The 17327-nt window shown below is 36.1% G+C and overlaps 1 protein-coding gene across 3 annotated transcripts in view; it reads right to left on the reverse strand.

Moving 5' to 3' along the window:
• The window catches only part of GRIK2 (glutamate ionotropic receptor kainate type subunit 2), a gene marked incomplete at both ends in the record, with an annotated part of 633053 nt that overhangs the window by 196633 nt on the left and 419093 nt on the right, over positions 1-17327 (reverse strand). The window lies entirely within an intron of this gene.

The raw sequence follows: 17327 nt of genomic DNA on the forward strand, positions 1-17327 counted from the left end.
AGCTGGTCCTCTATGCAGTCAGCAGTGAAAACTACTGCCTTAAAGTGGTCTAGATAGAAATATTCTTAAGAGATAAAATTATTCATGTGGATGCTGAAAAGAATAAACAGCGCTATGTGATTTAAGTGAGAAGAGAGTGTGGAGCAAGAAAAATAGGGAGAGATAAGATCATGAGGACCTAAGTTAGGAAGCAGACTTTATTCCTATAAAATTCTGAAATATTATCTAAATATAATCACTGTTGATCATAAGTGCTTGAGTTGATATCCTGCTTAGAATGGCATTCTTTTTCCTAAGATTATTTTTAAGCATCTACCTAAACCAATTTTGATTCAGGAAATGAAGTTGAGGATTTGTCTTTCTATTGGCTTGGCCAAAAAGTTCGTTCTGGTTTTTCCATAAGATGGCATGGAAAAATCCGAACGAACTTTCTGGCCAACCCAATACAATAGTCTCCCTTTAGGTAATTTTTTTACTATTTAGACACTGGATGAATTTGAATGCATGTTTGGGAGAGAGAAAAGCAAACCAAAAGGAGGAAGATATGATTTGTCAAATGATTGCAACGTGGAGTTTTAATCATTAGGATTCTGTTTCTTATAATTTAGTAAAACAATTAGAGTTTGGAGACTCTTTGATCTTAGAAAGGAGGACTCAACATTAGCCATCCACTAACTCTACTTATGTTTCTCCAAAAACAGCTGAAATACACTGATAGAAAACTGGATTAGAATAAAGAACTGATACTAACTGGCTTTCTACCCTCATCACACCCAAAAGTTGATCAAATACTGGCAGTCTCTTCAGTGTGCCTGAATATGCATGTAAAACACGTGCCATGAGAATTATCCATCAATGATCAGTAGTTAGCAGCACGTATCTACTGAAAGTTCTTTCTTATACAATGAATAGTGAGTATAGCTTTCAGCGGCTGCCTTTTGTAATCAATAAAATCAACAAATGTTTATTGAGTATCCATCATTTAAAAGAAAATACCCTGCTTTAGGACTAAGGTGCTTCTCCTAAGCATCTTTTGATCTACTTGAAATACAGCACTTGCACGGGAAAATGTAAACTAATAATACAAGTTTTCACGTAAGTGCCTAAGAAATAAATTGAATAGAAAAAGGACCATTAGGTGCCAGTTAAAGGAAAGTAAAGATGTCCCAAAATGGTCAGATAAATCATCCTAGAGAAAAGGGAATCAGAAAAATGGATTGTAGAATGAGTATAAATTAGATAAATGGGGAGAAGTAAGAGTTGTTCAATGCAAGAGAAATGAAGCGGCACATGGCCTGAAGAAGAGGAATGATGGTTTCTAAGAGGAAGATGTTCATAAACATGTTAGAAAGCCTTAGGGGAAAATATTAAAACATGAGCACCATTCATTACTTATTAATTTTTAAATTACTTTATACCCATTAAAATGATCACTTATTGATAATTTTGTGCCAGGAACTATGTTTATATTTTCTAAATTTTTATCTCTAATACAAACTTTTAAGTTGCACATTATTATTATCCTCATTATAAGGTAAGGTAACTTGCCCAAGGTAAATCATCTACCAAGTGGCAGACTCAAGATTTGAACCTAGATTTTCTCACTTCCATTTGTCCCTTCAACGTTCAGAAAAGCCCTTTCTCAGTTAGGTATTAAATTCAGTTACCAAGTGTCAACTAACTGTAGAATCTGTCTGCTCCTCTGCTGAGGGTTAGTGGGGTAGGCAGTTTAAGGATTTGCATATGTAAGTAAATTCTGTCATAAATATCAATGAGGACCTAAAAGTTGTTATGATTTAACCTAAATATAGTGTATTTGTACATAGTGTATTCTTCTCGAAAATTATCCCACAAGTGTCATTTTGAAGAAAACATTCTGCAATTTAAAACATTTGGAAATTCTACATAATTGCATCCCTTTGAGGTATCCATAATACATATGAACTTATGAAAGACTTGGTGATAAAGAAACCTAGTGGATTTGGCTTAACTCAGTATTTCCTTTTTTTTCTTTTAATTTTATTCTTGGTTGCGTTGGGTCTTAGTTGTGGCACGTGGGATCTTTGTTGTGGCACACGGCTTCTCCCTAGTTATGGCTCCGGGCTTTTCTCTCTCTAGTTGTGGTGCACAGGCTCCAGAGTGCATGGGCTCTGTAGTTTGTGGCACACGGGCTCTCTAGTTGAGGCGCGTGGGCTTAGTTGTCCTGCTGCATGTGGGATCTTAGTTCCCTGACCAGGGATTGAAACTGCGTCCCGTGCATTGGAAGACAGATTCAGTATTTCCTAAAATCTATTAACCAGAGTCATTGTAGGGTGTGCCTGCATTACACACCTATCAGAATTGTGGAGCACACTCGGACATTCTGATGTAAACAAATAATAAACACAATATGCTATTGCTACAGAGCATAGAAATTGCAGGCTGCATTATAAAAGTACTGTTTTGTTCTAAGGTCAGCGAGTATCACATTTGCCAAACAACTGCAAATTTAAAAGTTCAAATGAAGAAATATAAATTTAGATTTTCTTTTTAAGAGCACAAGCCTATGCCAAACATGAAAAAAAAATTATGGCTTTGGCTCTAATTACATTTGAATGCAGTATAAAAAATTCTCCATATAATATGAAATGCTTTCCAAACAGCTACGTGACAAAGGCGTTTCTCTTCTATTAGTTCTTAAATGAAGTGGTTAAAAAAAAAAAACAGGGTTTCCCTGGTGGTGCAGTGGTTGAGAGTCCGCCTGCTGATGCAGAGGACACAGGTTCGTGCCCCAGTCCGGGAAGATCCCACATGCCGCGGAGCGGCTGGGCCCGTGAGCCATGGCCGCTGAGCCTGCGTGTCCGGAGCCTGTGCTCTGCAACGGGAGAGGCCACAACAGTGAGAGGCCCGCGTACCGCAAAAAAACAAACAAACAAACAAACAAACAACATTCTGTTGGTTTGTTTGACCAATGTGGGTTTCAAACAAGGTGGTGAAAACAAATTCATGTTATTTCTTTTAATTAATTACTAAATAGAATTAAAGCTAAGAGAGCTCAGAACATAAAATTTATAGGATTCAAGTTAATAGTACTCATTACTATTTAGGTGTCTAACTAATGGCATAAATGCCTTTTGAGTAGTGGACCTAATAAAATACATTGACTGATAAATGGGTAAGAACCAGGGGAATCATCTGTTATTCTGGATTTCTAGGCAAAAAACGGTCACTTTAGTGATGCCAGGAAAGTAAAACGTGCACGTGCTTTCTGCCATGGAAAGAGGTCTGTACTTTTCTTTCTTGAGTCGATGTGGTAGGGTTAATTGGAGTCAGGATATAATCTGTCATTATGAGTACCCTTTAAATCGCAAATAAAGAGAAGCAATTAGGAATCCATGTCAAGTAATCAAGTGTGGTTTAAAACACAGAGATCAGGACGTGAGAATCAGAGATTGATCTGTAAGGGAAGTTAGGCTGTAAGTACCTGCCATAATTCAGGACTTACTGGTCTTACAGGTCTCATGATTGTCATCTGACACCCACAACTTTCCAGACTCAAAGAATAGTACATTTTTTCCCAGACTCTTTATATTCCTGGGAAGCCCTGAATTTATAATTACTTGTCAAGCCAAACAGAATACAGCAGGTTTTAGGACAGAATCAACAGGAGCATCAGGGAAGGAAAGAAATGTTCAGCAGTATAGATTCACTGAAAACACACATGTGTTCTCTAAGTGAACAATATCACCAATATTCATGATGCCAACCACCATCTATTTTGATACCTCCTGATATGATCTCCATTCCAGACCATTATCTTCAGGTATGGAACTACATGTCTAACTGCCAACCAGATCAATATACCATAGGAAAACTAAATGTAATATGTTCAAAATTAAATTCAATTTGTATTAACCCAATTTGCTCTTTCATATCAATTCTGTTTCCAGAATTGTGTTTCCAGAATATAAAAGTGTCCTAGTCTCTGACCTCTTCTTAAACTCCAATTTGTAAACTGTTACTATATATCCCCCTTTCTCCACCCTATATATCTTGGAAGTTGTATTTCCTTCCCCCAACCCTTTGGATAATGCCACAGTTTGGAACTTAACAGCTCTTACTCTTGCAGTATTCTCTTGGCTGGTCTCACCCAATCCTAGATCGTGAACTACATGCAATTCTATCTGCGATACTAAGAAGGATTTTTTAAAATCTCAATTTGATTATATGGTTCACGTACTTAAAATCCTTCAAAATTGCCCCATTACGAACAGCAGACAGCCGAACTTCCTTCAGGAGGACTACAAAGGCTTTCTTCTCTGCTGTTGCCTGCCTGATCACCCTCAACCACTACTTCTCTCCCACATTGTCTGTGCTCCATCTGTTGTGGACTACTTCCAGGTAGTGATTCATACACTCTAAGCACTTTCACATGTCTGTGCCTTTTCCCACAGTCTGAAATATCTGGTATTCCTTCTTCACCTAATAGATTCCTACTCCTAAAGCAAATAGAGCTCAAGATTTTGTGAAAAGCGGGCACTGGCATTCCCTCTCCTAATTCCTTACCAAAGAAGTTCTGAAGTGCTGGGCAAATATAAAAATTCCCAAGAGTAAAAAGTAAGAGTAACAAAGTCTTGCTGAAACTTGTGGGCATGGAATTCAGATATGTACAGAAAATCGTGTGTGGAAGATAATTGGTAGGTTGTAGGGAATGTGTAAAAACACTGGGGCAAGAGCATGAACACGTCATCAAAAAGGGCTTCATTCTACTTGAGAGATAAAACATGTTATGGACAGCTCTTAAGAAATAAGTTGTATAAGCAGAGTGAAAAGAGAGGACTGGCTGTTGGTGATGACTTCTGTTTAAAAAAGAAGAATGGGCTCTTAGAATGGAAAACTGCAGATCCAAAATTCAGTCTATTTTCTTGTTTAGATGTAGGTGGCAAAACTGTCCCACCACTGCAATAGTATGTTGCTGTTGGCAGGGTAGGGTGGTCAAGTTGACCTACTCATCTGGCTGGGATGCATGACCTTTTCTTTTTTTTTTTTTTTAATTCCTAAAAATATACAGTTATAAGGCAATTGATGAGGAAACTTCACTATCTTTTTGAAAGAACTGACACTAAATGTAAGGCCACAGGAAACCAAAAAGCCTTGGTCTCCTAAAGCTAGCTGAAAAAATGTTTTGTTCTTTTCCCCATCAGAATTTCTTGCTCAGAGGTCCATACTCTGTACCAACCAGAAAACTAGGTAGATTCTCCAACACATTTCTGGTAAACTACCCACCTCCCTTGCCCTGACCCTGGCAGAAAAGTTAAGGAGAAACTGAATCGACGTGACCCTGGATTCACCATGCGAAAATCTAGACAACTAAATTAGTTTGTATCAGTCAAAATTAAGTTCTCCAGCCTGTTTTTCCTTCTTCATTAAGAATGCTAGCAGCCAGGATGATGTCACCTGAACTATGGGCTGTAGGATTCCTTTCAGAAATTATGCAACACAGAGAATAGATACATAGATACAAGTACTTATTAGACCGTCTAGATGGAAAGCCACAGCCCTCCCAAAACAGTCCACTGTTACCTGAATTTCAAAGCTTGATGTCATTTGAGAGATAAAGGTTCTGATAACTCCAAAGCACTCTGCTAATAACCATTAAGCTGTACTACGTATTTTTTATTTTAAAAGTATCTTCAAAGCACTTTTCAGAGAAAAACTCAGCCTTATATAAATGTATCATTAAATTATTTAAAACAAAATAAATAGAGCACTTAAGTAAAAAGAAGCTGGAAGACGGATAACCCAAAACACAAGGAAAGCAGGAGATAAATAATAAGGAAATAGAAGAAAAAGAGGTGAAGTAGAAAATAGGAAAGAAGAAAATACCTTGTTATGCATCAATGCACCATTTAAAATTGACTCAAAAAGAAGTAATAAAATGAATAGGTCAGTAACCTTAAAAGAAATTGTATCAGTTATTAAATAAATATTTCCAGAAAAAAATCTAAATACTGTGGAGTTTTTATTTTTGCCCTAATATAAAACAAATAACCTAATGATACATAGACTGCTTTAGACCATAGCAAATGCTGTGGAACCAGTTCCCTTCTTTTTAAATGAAGTTAGCATTACACTGACATAAAAAGCTAACAAAATGGTGAAATACTGAAATTAAGGAGCAGTCACTATCAAATATACCTAAAAACAATATCGCAAACAAACAAAGCATAGCAGTCCATTGAAATATTTTTCAACCATAATCAATAATAGTTTATCTCTGGAATGCAACTATTTTTAATATTTAGAAATTGATTAACACAGTCATCAGAAAAATAATTACAACTGGAAAAATTAATAATAATCTCCATAGATAACGAATGTATTCAATAATAATTAGTGCCCAATCTTGAAAAATAATTAATTGGAAAACTAGGAATAAAAAGTCTTCTTGAGAACACATCTATTATTGTAGTTAATAAAGAAAATACTACCAAAACAAGGAAAACAGGCTCAGAGATTGAAGTTCTCACCAAATACAAATAAAACACATAAAAGCAATTAAAATTAGTAAAGGCAGAGGTGAAACTACAGCTCTGCATAACAAGCATGATTAAATATCTAAACGACCAAAGACAATTACTTGTAAATCTCTTAAATGTAGGACTATTTCTATAAAGTGACTCAAGGAAAACATTCAAAAATAAATTACTTTCCTATATTTATATTATAAAAAACATAAAATCACTTTGTCTGAACTCATAAGTAGGGCCCACTCATGTTGTTTTAAAAGATAATCAGATACTCCAGTAAAGATGTTAAAAAAAAAAAAAAAAAAAGATAATCAGCAATCTGCCCTCAGAAGCTCTATTTGACGGATATTCTACTGAAATTATGGTATATGGTCTCCTTTGAACTTTACCTTCTACTATCACTGTTTTCATTGTTTTTGCATTGTTTTTTTCCTGAATCTTCATTGAGAATTTTATTGGAAAGTTAAGAAGGAGCATATCTTTTACAGTATTAACGAGAATAACTCCTATTATGGACATCTAGTGAATACTTTGATTACAGATCTGCAGACAATTCTAATTGTTAGCACTGTACAGCCAATACCAGAATAAATTAAAATGAGTACCAGTACTGAAAGAGCAGATTTAAGATGACGAATAGAGTGCAAGTTTAAACAGAAACTGAGGCTCTTAATGAAGGGGACTTCTATGTTTTGTTCCTTCAGCTTCTGTTTTTCTTTAGATCTGACTTGGGAACATCATAAGTAGCTTTTCTAAAGTAACAGTTCAGCTCTCGTCGCCTGCTTCACAGCTGTTATAGGGGCACCAGACCATCTGCCAACTGAGGAGTCAAGCCTTGGTCAAACATCTCCAAGCAGAATGAACCAATATTCTCATGTCCTAACTTTTAAACAGTTCGCATTTTTTTCCTCTGAAAATGGTTGGTTGTTCTTATGTTTATCCTAAATTGCTTCAGAAATATATAGTATTGTTTATTATTTAAGAAAATTTCATGGAAACATTTATTATGTTGGTAAGAAATAATAGAGAGTTTTAGAGCTTAAGTCTTTTTTTTTTTTTTTTTTGGCGGTACGCGGGCCTCTCACTGTTGTGGCCTCTCCCGTTGCGGAGCACAGGCTCCGGACGCGCAGGCTCAGCGGCCATGGCTCACGGGCCCAGCCGCTCAGCGGCATGTGGAAACTTCCCGGACCGGGGCACGAACCCGTGTCCCCTGCATCGGCAGGCAGACTCTCTACCACTGCGCCACCAGGGAAGCCCCTTAATTCTTAATTAGCCAACTTCTGGTTAATAAGTATGAAAGAAATTGTGAATCTCATAATTGGAAGATGATTAAAAAAGAAAAGCATTTTATACCTATCAGTTTTATACAAAATATGTATTTAAGTGCTAATTTAGTTGATTGTTTTATAAATTCTTTCAAAATAAATTCAGAAGATTGCTACATTATACATAAATGATTCATTTTAAGGTGCGTGTATTAATTTAAAATGCTATTTTTAAACCTGATGAGATTTAATGAGAATCCAGTATCATTAATATTTGGAAAGTTTATTGACTACTTGGTTTTATAACTTCTTATATTACCCAAGGCCTGTAGACAATTTCACTTTTAATAATATCACCACTGGTCTAAACTACATCTTAGTCATTCTAAAATAATCTTGTTATTTTTTTCTTAGCTAAATTAAGGAAATGTCATGAATGTATGTAGTAAACTTTGATCATAAAAATGGAAAGAGATCATATATTTAAGGGAATCAGTTAACAATAAACTTAACTACTATTTCATTACATTTTAATGATTCAGATTACCCTAAATGTAGTTGGAAAAATACATAGAAACCTAACTGCACAGTCCAAAAACAATGTTCCATTCATTTGGAACATGAATTTGTCAGGAAATGACCAATAAGAACAATAAGCAATAGATAAGCATAACTAATAATAACACAGTTGAATGTCATTACTCTATAGACAGGACAGTATTATTCATTTCTTTTTTCAGCCTCTGCCATTCCAACTGTTATGCTTTTACTGCTGTAGAGCTGAGAAATCTTTCCATTGTCTGAGCACTGGTCTAATCACCATGGCTCTTGGAGTCTGAACTCTGCCATCCCTAATTAACATTCATGTCAGAAGCCTATGGTGCGCTACAGATTATCACAATTGGAAGTGAGAATACCAGGAGGGCAAAGTGAAAAACCTAGCAGCTACCACCAGAACAATTTAATGTTTTCAACAAGAGGCAATACTAAAGATGACTGGCTTGTTAGGATCAAAAAGTACTGACAAGAGTCTCCATGTGAGCTCATATATTGTTCTCTTGCCTAGAAAACAAACCTCATTTTGACATCTCAAGACATTAAAAAGGCACTTTCACATGAACAGTCTGGATAGAAAATGAATAACTATAATAATCTGTGGCTTATGTTTTAAAGAAACAACAAAATAGTGTAGCAGGTGTACAGAGCATGCCTATTAAGGTAGAATATTTTACCTAAATAATTTGTAATAAACTGTTTATTATTTATTGATACTTTTAGCTTTTTTCAAAATTCAAGGGCATTCTGAGAATATCTACAAAAATTTCTTTCTTTTGTTTTGCAAGTCTACTAAGCAAAGGCATCCTTTTTAATGCCTGATTCTCACATATCACACACACATGTACATCCCTTTAATACACTACTTAGCTGCTGCAAACTGTGTTTACCTCCTTTCAGAAGAATAACTTCAGAGAATGTACATAATGTACAAAAAAATCTAAGTCTTTATTGGCCCTAATTATCATTCTAAGAAGAGTTTTTGTTTTCACTCTATACCTATAGAAAATCTGCTGGGATTTGGGAAACTGAGAAGAATGTCTTTCTCCCTGAAATGGAGTGTTTAATCACCTGAAATTGTAGTGAATCCTATAGAAATAATGACTGCATAATAGGTTGAAATTAGCTTTCAAGAAAAAAGGGATAGAATTCTGCTAGTTGTGCTCGTTCACCAACATTTCAGGAAAGATACTTACTGATGTCAAGGCAATAAGGGTTTAAAGGACAGTTTGGCTTAACGATTATCATTCATATTTTAGTAAAAACTGGTATGCTATTTAATTCCTCCACTTGACTGAATTATCAGTTTAGATTGGAGATATTGGTTGTTACTGTCTTTCTTCTGGTATTTGTATTTTGGCCATTAAATATTTCATTAGCTTAATTCCCAAGTGAAAGAAGAAAGAGGGAAAAAAATAAAAGCTGAACCTCCAATCAATCAAATGTGCCATTTCACTGCTTTTCCAGTAAAAGGTTTGATGGGAAGAGAGACTGTACCTATTAGCTAATCTCCAAACTGCATTTCATTTCTGAATCTAATTTATTATCCCCTTACATGGATAATCAAGATTTGACTAAACAATATTATTGCCAACATCTCCATTCAGATACGACCAAATAGAACTCATTATCCCCCCTCCCAACATCTTTATCATGCTCTGTGGCAACACTAATGCCCTGCCTCTTAGGTTTTTAACCTTGAAGTCCTCGTCCACCTTTCTCAGTTGTTTTTGCCCCACATGTAATCCATTCCCAATAAATCTCATACACGATTGTTCAATGTTGCCATGTCTTTCCTCTTGCCTCTGGGTAGATGTCTCTTAAATCAGACACTGTAAAGCCTCCATTCAGTAGTACCCAAGAACAAACCATACCTCCCTGTTGAAAATGTTACTTGACTCACTTCTTTGTTAAACTCTCTAAGAACAATCCATCCTTTCTTTCTTTTTGGTATCTGAATTATGAAATTTAAAGAGACTGGGGTATCCACTCTGGCTTGAGTGAATAGAAAAGCACTGGAGCTGTAAAGCAGAGACTAGCACACCATTGTGAAGCAATTATACCCCAATAAAGATGTTAAAAAAAAAAAGGAAAGAAAAGCACTGTAACCATAAACAGAGCTTAGAAATATAGGAGAAACATATTTTAAGGTCGGAATTGTAGAAGGAGGTTTGAATCATGTTGAGTTTGATCCTCGACATGCAGGTAGATATATGTCCTATGAGCAGTTGCAAATTTACATCTGAGTCTCAGATCAAGGGCACAGTTAAAATTTAGATTACACAATTTTACACGGTACTATTGTGATTACATCTTTGAAAATGAGAAAGCTAAAGCAAAATTATCTCATTTCCATGTAGTTTGCTGTGGTTAAGCTGAACCAAAAATTCGTATTTCTCCAATCATTCTTCTAGAACTTAAAATATATTGCTAATAATAAAATAATCTTCAAAAAATTATGGTGTTGACAATAGTGTTGGCAATGAAAAAGAATATAACAACAAAATGAAAATACTTAAGGGTCTTTATTATGGTAGCATTTTAAAATTAGATTTAATAAAGAAGGAGGAAGGAAGCAGGTGTGTGTGTATGTGTATGTGCGATTATGTGGTAAAAAATTAGGTTCTGGTCACTTACAGAGCCTCTAAAGATTGGGACCCTAAGGTTTAAAAAATTATGCCTAATTTCACATTAAAACAAACAGCTTTCTTTCTCTATGATACCACCACCAATAGTTTTATGTTGATCTAGCTAATCTGGAGGTCTAGGAGAATATGAGAATTTATTTCAAATAAAACACATCAAGCTATTAGAGCCAGAATGAAAAGAAGAAATGCAGGGCAAGCGTGATCCCTGAAACAGGAGGAAAAAATATGGTGAGAAAAGGTTTGGTTGCCTTTGAATAAGCTGGTTGCAGGGATGGGGTACGAGCAGCCTGAGTTTGAATGAGGCACCCGTTTCACATTAACATGTATAAGTAGTACATGTATAAGTACTACTTACACACGTATACCTACTGTATCTTCCTTAAATTATGTTGATATTACTAGCTCCACAACACATGTTTAAAATTGCTTAGAAATTGTATAGAGATCGATAAGAATGAAAAACCTTTTTTCTTTGTGAAGCTGCATTATTTGGGTTTCCAAGCCCGAATGCTAGTAACTCTCTAAGAACTATGTGCTTGACTGTCGCTCTGTGACAATGGAAAGAGAAGAATCAGAGGGAAAACCCTATTGCAGGGACAGATTTGAAGGCCTAGAAATCTTTTTTTTTAACATCTTTATTGGAGTATAATTGCTTTACAATGGTGTGTTAGTTTCTGCTTTATAACAAAGTGAATCAGTTATACATATACATATGTTCCCATATCTCTTCCCTCTTGCGTCTCCCTCCCTCCTGCCCTCCCTATCCCACCCCTCCAGGTGGTCACAAAGCACCAAACTGCCCTCCCTGTGCTATGCGGCTGCTTCCCACTAGCTATCTATTTTACGTTTGGTAGTGTATATATGTCCATGCCTCTCTCCCGCTTTGTCCCAGCTTACCCTTCTCCCTCCCCATATCCTCTGCTTTTGTTGATATTATGGAAGAAGTTGCAGAACCATTTAGGGGACCATTCGGTCACTTCTCTCTTTTGTACTGTAATTCCTTCCACTGTCCTTGGGAGTTGGCTCCCAGATAAGCCTCCTGTATCTGTGGGCTGCAACAATAAAGCCTAACAAGCCTAAGCAAGTAAACTGAGTACTGAAATACACAACCTTCCAGGAAGTGCTAAGAAAATAAAAACTAAGACTAAGTTGCAGATGCAAGCACATTTGTTCAATTCATTGAGCAACCGGGAAGAAAGAGCCTCCTTAAGAGTAAGTGACTTTTCTGAAACAGTCACCAAATTTAGTCATTTGCATGCTAAAGTGCTACTAGTCGTTAAGGGAAAGAACATGTACAGTAGCATTTAGTGCTAGTAATCTTTTGATGGACAAAAATCAATTATTATACAGGAGCCGCACAGTGGGGAACACTCAACGTATTTAGACAGGCTTGAAAACCAAGAACACAGGGAAAATAGGCATTCCTTCTATGAACTTAAATAAATATTCAGCCACCTGATACTGCCCCTAGCTAGTGTATCCATAGTAGTAAGGACAACAGGATGAGGCTAATAAACTGAAAATAGAGCACACATTATTCTCAAAAGCTCTCTATGTCTCATTCAGAAAGAGTATTCTTGTTATTATTTTTGGTGATTAGAAATTTATATTTTAACAATTGTTATGCAATAAACGAAATCATCATATATGAAAACACGGTTCTAAGGTTGATATCTGTAACTCCAATAATAATGATAAACACAAGAAGCAAGGGAATTTTAACCACTGAATCTGAAATTCAAAAGCCAGAGTGGTAATATGAGGAATATGAAAGAGAGGGCATGAGTAGGCTGCAGTCTTAGGTCTAGACCTGCAGGTGAGGCTACATAATTTCCAAATTGTATGACATCATTTAAGTCAAAACTAACAAAATAAATATTTAAAAAATTGTTTAGAGCTTTCTAAAATGAACTCATTCCATGATATGACTACTGATACCAACTACGCCCATACAGTGTATTGGGCGTAGGTTGTATTGTTGAAGAGGAGCAAAAAACATTAGTAAACAAGATGCTTAATCTCAATTCCAAAGAGAAAAAGTGAGACAGGCCCCGTTACTCTTTTGATTGCCCAGAAAAATCTGCGATTATGGTTTAAAGAAGCTGAAAGAAAACTGAGCGCTAAATTAGGAGAGGGGAGAAACAAGAGGCCCGAGGCATCCAAGCAAGAGTAGCCTAAATCTTGGCCCCTGAGGAAATGTCTAGATGTCTGGGGACACACCTGTAACGGCATCACAGTGCTCTAGCATATGTGGGATTTCTGGATGAGAAGCACTGCTTTACGTGAACAATTCTCAATCAAGATGCTATTCTGGTCATAAACTATAGTTGTTAGACTTTTCCATCCTGGGCCACTAGAGACTTCATTTTACAGTATTGGTTGCTCAAGTTGGACACACAGGTTGGTTGAAAGCCCACTTCTCTACTTTCTAGCTCTGTGACCATGAGCAGGTTACTTAGGCAATCTGCATACCAGCTTTCCCACCTGTAAAAGAGTATGGATAATGGTATCTACCTCAAAAGGTTATTATGACAATTAAATGAGTAAATCTATGAGTAGTGCTTTGAACAATGTCTAGCACATAGCAGACATACCAAAAATGTGTATTATTTTTTTTAATGAACCATATTCATATAACCTTATTTAGTGAAGCTGAGAAGCAGATAAAAGCACCAGCCTCAGTTATCATGGTCTTCTTTCAATTTTGCAAATTTTCCAAGATCTTTCCTGCTTTAGGGCCCTTGCATATGCTGTTCTCTCTGCTGAGAATATTCCTTCCCCCTCTCTTTACCTTGATAATTTCTTCTCAAACTTCAACTCTCTATCCTTCGGCAGTGAGACCTAACCTGGCCCATCCTTCCACTCCTGATCCCTGGTATAACTCTGGATCATTCTGTAAAAGGCACCACACACTTTATCTATCTCTTATATCTTAATCACAAGGTGTGGTGTGTGGTACGTGTGTGTGTGTGTGTGTGTGTGTGTGTGTGCGCGCGCGTGCGTGTGTGTAGTTCTCCTTATGAATCCTACCATTTTCTAAGCTCCATAAAGGCAGAGACCGTGTCTATTTTCTCCATCAAATATAGTGGTTTGGGGCTTCCCTGGTGGCGCAGTGGTTGAGAGTCCACCTGCCGATGAGGCGGACATGGGTTCGTGTCCCAGTCCAGGAAGATCCCACATGCCGCGGAGCAGCTGGGCCCATGAACCATGGCCGCTGAGCCTGCGCCCCACAACGGGAGAGGCCACAACAGTGAGAGGCCCACGTACCGCAAAAAAAACAAAACAAAGAAACATATATAGTGGTTATCACAAAGCCTGATATATCATCATCACTAAGTACCTATTTGTTAAATACAAAAAGAATGAATTAAAAAAAATAAATAAATAAAATTCAAGAGAAATGGAGCTGATTATGATAAGCACACTGATGATGCCAAATTCTAGAAAACCTCACTGGCTCTTTTTAAGGCACATAATAAAAATGTCAAACAAGAAGCATTAAGTGAACTTCTCTCTGTGGAGATATCATTATTCACAACATAGGCAGAATCTCCTCTGAGATTTTCCAAGAGAGAAAAGGACAAAATAATCATAACATAAATCAAATGATCATACTTCCTTATAAAATATAAATTAAGTATCTATAAATTATATCAAGCTGGCTTATATAAATAATGTAAATAATCTCTTCAAATCTTTTCCTGATTGTGGATACTCTGTGATCAGAGTATTCAGAAAAAGAAGTTTTTCAACTAAGTGATATAAAAACAAATAACGTACCTTTCTTTTTAACAAAAATCACAACCTCTTTGAAACTAGTACAGTGACATAGTCTAAAATATAAGTAACCTATTCATTAAAATGTAAGCTTAGAGTATGTTCCAGAGTTGATCTTACATCTTGCTTATATGGAGCAATGATCTGAGGAATAGTTCTCAATCATCATTACAGGTCAGAATTACCTGTGGAACTTAAAAAAATGACTATGTCCTACAGTTAAAGGTAGCAATAATTTTTTTAAAGCTTTATGCCTGGCTCTGATATGAAGCTAACATTAAATACCACTTGTTTGTGAATAGATATAAAATTGTTTATTATTGAGAAAAATATTTGGATACTTTTTATAAAATAACTCTGAGTAATTAAGCAATACTGAGAAATTGTATGGGTAGTCTTAATCACCTGCTTTGTCTGGACAAGAAGTTTGCAATAAGCTGCGCACTTGAAAAATATTTAAATACAGCCATTTAAAAGTTGCTTATCCCCCTAATTTTCTGCTTAATTAAATATTGTTTATTTTATTTAATTTGACAAATATTTATTGAGTGCCTCCTATGCCCAAGTCACTCTTCTCTGACACTAAGAGATCTAAAAAGTGTAAAATTTGATTATTGGCCTTGTACAGATCCATGCCAAATAGAGACCCAGATACATACAAAATTTCTAAAATAAAAAAAATGCATGGTAAGTGCTATGACAGAGTATTATGATACATGAAATGTACACTCCTCTGCCCACCCCAAACATAACGCAACTAAATGAAAAGATCAAAGAGTTTCACAGAGAGCATGTCATCTGAGATGGGTCTGGAAGGATGAAAATTTTTCACAGGGGATCATAAAGAAGTGAGCAAAGATTTGGAGCCATAAAATAAGTGATGCATTTGAGAGTTTGGCTGGATCGGGAAGAACATAGAAAGGAGAATGGGGGCTGGTTGCTGAAGACGACAGATGTCCCTTGCCCAGCACTCTTTACTCTGTGAGCATTGTAAAGGCACATGTGGTGTAAAAACAGGAGGCTTAGTCAGATCCTAATTCTCCAAGGAATGGTCGGTGATGTTTGGAGGAATATTGCACACATGAAATAATTTAAGAATAATATAGTATTCATTCTAAATAATATAAACTACTGACCAGTTCTATATTTCAGAAATGGAGAGAACCATATTGCAAACAAAGGGAACGGGGCTAACACAATCACAGTAACAGGCTAACTGATTACCCCAGTTCAGTTAAAATGCAGGATTCCTGAAGGGAATAATGGGAAATGACAATAGAAAGGTGGGAGAAGACAAGACTGTAGAAAGCTCTGAATGTCAGGGTCAAAACTTGGGGGCCTTTTTAATGGTCAATATGGATTCACTAAAGACTTGTAAGCAGAGAAGCAGGAAATGACAGAGTTAGATCTTCACAGTGGAGAGTGAAGTGCATTGCAATGGGAGAAGGTTGTCAGCAGGAGGGATAGTTACATAGTTACTGTAATTGTCCCAGCAGCAGGTTATGAGATCCAGGATATACTGGCAGATAAAGGATATATTAGTGCCCTGTGAGGACATTCCATCTGAGGATGAGGGCTGGTGGATTGGTGGGTTTGGGAGTTATCTTTGAAAAGAGAAGGAGATATAAAATTAAGTTAAAGGGACCAGCGAAGTTTGGATATGATGGAGCAAGTATTTACTGAGGTTCTTAGCAAGGGAGTAATTAAAAATCCCCATGAACTTCCATCACTGTCATTTCACGATTACAAGGTTTGCTTCATTATCAAGAGTCTTAAACGCAAGCCGTTTTGTTTTGACATGCCTAGAGATCTGACATCCTTTGTTGTTACTATAAGGACAAGATTATGAATTCTTCCTGGCTTGATTTACCACCATAAATCAAATTTAGAAATTATATAAATGCTAAAATTGTGTGGAGGTTTGTTCTGGACAATAATCTTACATTCCTATTGATTACCTGGGGAATCTTAAGAACTAGTATTGATAAATTTATTCTGTAGGTAAAAGTACTCACTAATTCATCAGCCCCTTGCTTGTCCTAAAATTAAGATTCCCATTTGCAAATGGCATGGTAGGCATACGTAAACATTACTGTGTGATCTAATTAAGATATATAATTATAAGAGGGGTAAAAATATCCAGCTTATCAGTATTAATTTAATTCTATTGGTGATGAAAATATTTCTGGCTTAAAACAGCACTTGTCATTTGATTTCATTAGGGAGATTAGTAAAGTAAAAGTGAATTTGCCATGATGAAAACAATTAAATTGAAATCAAGGTTAAAATATAATTATAATAGAAAAAGTCCCAAAAAATAAATGGTATGCCCTCTGAAATATATCTACAGGAGATGAAAGCAGAAGCAAAGTTCATATGCAGCTCCTCACATAAGTATATTTATACAGCTGCATGTCCGCGTACTTTTCAAATCTTAACATTGACAATTTTTCAATAGCAACTAATTTTGTACAAACATAAAGATTTCCAGTAATATATGAAGCTGTATTATTAATCAACATAAGCAGCCCAAACTTTAATATAATTTATAACATTAAAAGCTAACAAAATAA

This window comes from Leucopleurus acutus (genome assembly GCF_964270905.1).
Source record: "Leucopleurus acutus genome assembly, chromosome: 15".
Classification (NCBI taxonomy): domain Eukaryota; kingdom Metazoa; phylum Chordata; class Mammalia; order Artiodactyla; family Delphinidae; genus Leucopleurus; species Leucopleurus acutus.